Source organism: Spermophilus citellus, assembly GCF_964194105.1.
Source record: "Spermophilus citellus genome assembly, chromosome: 16".
Taxonomy (NCBI): Eukaryota; Metazoa; Chordata; class Mammalia; order Rodentia; family Sciuridae; genus Spermophilus; species Spermophilus citellus.
Window position 1 is genome coordinate 72766214 of NC_138196.1, and position 4527 is coordinate 72770740.

At 45.2% G+C, this 4527-nt stretch overlaps 1 pseudogene across 1 annotated transcript; it reads right to left on the minus strand.

The window, feature by feature from the left end:
* Positions 1 to 299: 299 nt before the first annotated feature.
* Positions 300 to 766, minus strand: LOC308635429 (large ribosomal subunit protein uL23-like; annotated as a pseudogene). Its single transcript has one exon. The product of its transcript is annotated as a large ribosomal subunit protein uL23-like (transcript).
* Positions 767 to 4527: the final 3761 nt, after the last annotated feature.

A 4527-nucleotide genomic window follows, 5' to 3' on the forward strand; every position in this document is an offset into this window, starting at 1 on the left:
CAAAGGAATACTTTTCCAGGTTTCTGAGCGCTTATTTTATCTGATACGATGTGGCCATCTTGTCTACCACTGAAAATGTACCAAACACCTTCCCTAGGGTCAGCTTTCTGTCCCACCCATCAGCCTCCTGTCCCCACCACAGGGCATTGCTGCTTGTAGAATTGGGGATTTCAGGATTTGAACATTCAGGATTTCAATCTTTCAGGATTTTGATCCTAGGTAGTTTAAACTTCAGAAATTTTGATCATTTTTTTATTATGATGTAAAACAATGTCTATTATCAGCCAGCTGGACTCTGTTTAGATGATCCCAGTATTGTTGGCGACGTCCAAAGCATCACAGTCAGGGGCCAGTTGAACATATGCCTTCTTCTCTCCATCAGGCCTGATCAGGGTGTTGACCTTGGCCACATGCAGGGCACAGAGCTTCTTTATAGCCTGTCTGATATGGTGTTTGCCGGCCTTGACATTCACAATGAACATTAGTGTGCTGTTGTCTTCAATCTTCTTCATGGTCCACCCAGTGGTCAGGGGGAGCTAATGACTGTGTAGTGGCCAGCTGTTTCTCCTGGGGGTGCTCTTCTGAGTATACTTGGGCTGCCTCTGGAGCTGCAATGTCTTGGGGTGCTGGAAGGTAGGTAACGTGTGGATCTTCTTTTTTGTGGGGATGTGGATGCTGTTCAATATGCCTTCTTGGCCTTCGAAGCTTTCGTTTTGGCTTTCTCTTTGGGAGGGGCAGGAACTTTTTTCTTAGCTTTCAGTGCCATCTTGGTGAAATTGGCATGGATTCTGGACTTAAGGGATTCTGGTATTCAGGATTGTGGTGTTTGGGACTGTATTTTGGGACTATGATCAGCACTGCTGTAGAAATGGATACTGGATTTTCAGCCATGCTCCTATCCCCAGTAAATGTTAACCCTGGCATTTTCTTTGCAGATATTAGCTTTCTTGCTCCAGACCTGTTTCCAGGCACAGCCACTGGATATAGAGTGTGCTTTGTCCTATCCTGGAAAGACAGGTCCTGCTCTTGGCTACCTGACACTGTAGGACACAGGCAGAAAAACAAACCATGTTAAAAGATGGTACTGATAGCCACTAACTTATGTTTTTTCACTCTTTAAACCCAAGGAACAAACCTCTTCTCAGAAGGTTTACATAACAAGAAAGGTGACAGTGGGTGTATTTTGAGACTGAGGAATGTGGTTCACCAGTTTCACAGTGTCTGGTTCTAGTAAGCAGCTTTCTCACTTGGGGTAGTTATTCTAGGCAAATAAACTGTGCATAGATCTTTAGAATGAAGAAACAGGAAAGGAGAAGTCCTATTGTAATAAGGACCCTTTATCATTTGAGTGTTGGGGGAGTTTGAGAGTGGGGAGAGTGTGCCAGGAGCACACAGGTCCTTGGAAAGTGCTCTGCAAAGCCCTGATGTCATCCCATGGGCCATCTCAGTTCTTCTGCAGGCAGGCAGCCAAGAGCTCATAAGGCATGCCAACTCTGGTTTTGTTTAACCTAGCCCCTCTTCGGCACCCTTGACCACATATGTATCTATTCTTCTCTATTCCTGCCATCAGGCTGGGAGGGGGGGTTTGACTCTGCCTTGCCAACATGGCTCAGAGCAGATTGTCCTCAATAGTCAGTGTGTATTTAAGTGGCTAAATGCTCATCCTTGCAGCAGAAGCCTTGCCTTGATTTTGCATGACAGCAGGCTGTTTACTCCTGCTTGATGCGTGACACCAGTGGGAGGGGATGTCTGAAGTCTTCACCAGAAAGTGAAAGGACTTCCCAGAAGGATCTTCTGATCTGGATGCTGACAAATAACTACATATGCATTTGTACTTTCTTCTTAGGTAATTTCCAGGGAGGGGGTGGGAAGTGGGAGAATGTCAGGTGCCACATACAGGCTGTCAGAAATGCTAAGGCAAAGTTTTTCATGACGCTTTAACACTTCAAATGACTTCACTGTTGAAAGACTAATGATGATAGCATCTTTCAGAAAAGGTGGAGGAGGAATGAGTTAGGAAGGACCCTGAAGGTGGAAAGGAAAAACTAACATGCATTGTGTGACTGCCATAGGCATACACTGAGTTGGTTGTCACACACACACACACACACACACACACACACACACGTCACAATCTTAGAATTTAAGCATTTTCACATAACTTACAGCTGAAGAAACTGAGGTTCTGAGAGACTGAGTAGTTTTCTTGAAGTCTTGTAAGGTCTACCACATGCAAAGTGGAATAAGTCAGCCCAACTCCCAAACTCTCCTTGGTCAGCTGTCCCCTCACTCTGTCTCACCCTCCTGCTTTAAAGATGAGCAAACTTAGACCCAGGAAAACAAAATGTCTTCCACTCATTTCCCAGTCCAGAGTAGCAGGAAGCCAAAGAGGGGAATCCTTTCATCTTTACCCTCTCATTCTCCGTGTCTTTAATGATGTGTTCGGATCCCCACCACAGAGACTTTGCTGTTAATGTGGTTTAAACCCCCTTCATGACAGGTTCATTTAAGGGTTGCACATTTAAGGAGTTGATAAAGTCATCCAGGTTTGGAGCTGAGATGGTCACATGAAGGCAAGCTGACTCCAGCCACTCATGACTCTGTTTGTCAGCCACTAGGCAGACACACGCGTGTGTGTGTGTGTGTGTGTGTGTGTGTGTTTCTGTGTGTGTGTACACACAAAGATCAAGCACGTATGAATTCCTAATTTTTGTCTCAGGTGATTTCTGTCCTCTAGACCCCCAATCTGCACATCCCAGGAAGCGTAAGGAAGTTAGTGGTCCATAAATCATTGGTTAAACCTCTAAAGATACTCTATTGGAAATGGTAACAGTGGCTCTATCAAGAGGATACTAGGGTTGTGGTCTCATCATTATTGTCATAACATCTTTTGAGTCAAGTCACGCTCTTTGCACTTGCTGGCTGAAGCTGGCACTGGGAGATAAGCTTTTGCTCTGTGTCATCAAGCCAGAGATTTCTAATGTAGGAAGGGAGCCGCGGCGTCCAGCATGACGCCGACGACAGCAGTGAGGAAACTAGAGCCAAGGTGCTTTGGGGGAGTCCCAGCCCCTCTCCTGGGCTCCAGAGGCTCAGGCGTCAGTGGTCCAGCCTACTTCTAAGCTTGAGCTGGGGTTGCCCAAAGGTGAGAGAAGTCTTCATGGATGTCTCAGTGAAACCAGATGGTACCATCAATTTAGTAAGAGCTTTTGACGGAAGACAATGAGCACTACACTAAATGAGAACATCTATCATGGGCCACAGCCCTATTTCAGGGATGTGAAGATGAGAAAAAATATTCACCAATAGAACCAAGAACCAAGGCTGCACAGTACACAGAGGACCCTGGGTGAAGTCCTGTCATTCACCATGTTACCTTCTCTGGACTTGCATTTTCCCACCTGTGAAATGGAACTAACAGTATCTGTTCTACCTGTTTCATAAAAGAGCTTCAACAATCAAAAGAACTCGCCTGTGTGAAATTACTTTAAAACATGAGCTATTCTAATTTTGAGGGCCAGTATTGCCTGCGTCCCACTCAGCCAGCCAAATCTTGCTTGTTGTTCATGCCTTAGAACTCTTCCCCTGTAGCAGGCAGAGCCATGAGCTGGCTCCCAAAGTGCTTGCTCCCTGGTGCACAAGCTCAGCATAATCTCCTCCCCTTGAGTGTGGTTGGGAACAGTGTTATGATGAGATTGACAGCCATTACTGTGATTACCAGTTTATATAACACTGTTGTAACAGCCTAGAATGGCACCTCTCTTGCTGGCCTTGAAGATGTAGCCTCCCTGACTTGTACAGAAGCCAGGAAATGAACTCTGCCATCCATCCAAGGAGTCTAGAGCATAGAAGAAGCTGCCTCAGATGAGACCTTGGCCCCGGACAACACCTTGACTTTAGCCTTGTGATACCCTGATTCCTGCCAAATCCTGTCTAGATTTTGACTTCTAGATCTGTGAGATATTAAATGGGTGTTGTATTAAACCCTAAGTTTGCAGATATTTATTAAGCAGCAATAGAAAATGAATACGCCCATTTATTTCTCCTGTTCATGTCTAAACAAACTCCCACAAATATCTCTTATCTGGATCATTGTCCTAGTCTCCCTGGAGCCCGTGTTTCCTTTTATCTCCACCTCATCTCCTGGTACTCTGTTCTGTCCTGAGACCAGGGTCCTCTGCGTACTGTGCAGCCTTGGTTCTTGGTTCTATTGGTGAATATTTTTTCTCATCTTCACATCCCTGAAATAGGGCTGTGGCCCATGATGGATGTTCTCATTTAGTGTAGTGCTCATTGTCTTCCGTCAAAAGCTCTTACTAAATTGATGGTACCATCTTACCAATTGGTGGTGTCTAATAATTGAGGAAATCTGGCAGTTCAGTCTTAAACATGAAGGCTGTAGCACTACATAATTCTACTGAGAGCCTGCGGATGCTTTCCAAGTGGAGAAAAGAGGGTTCCTTTCTCAAGAATCTCTTCAACAGCATCAGCAGTGAAATACACAGATTTCTCAGGGCTTGCTTTGAGAAG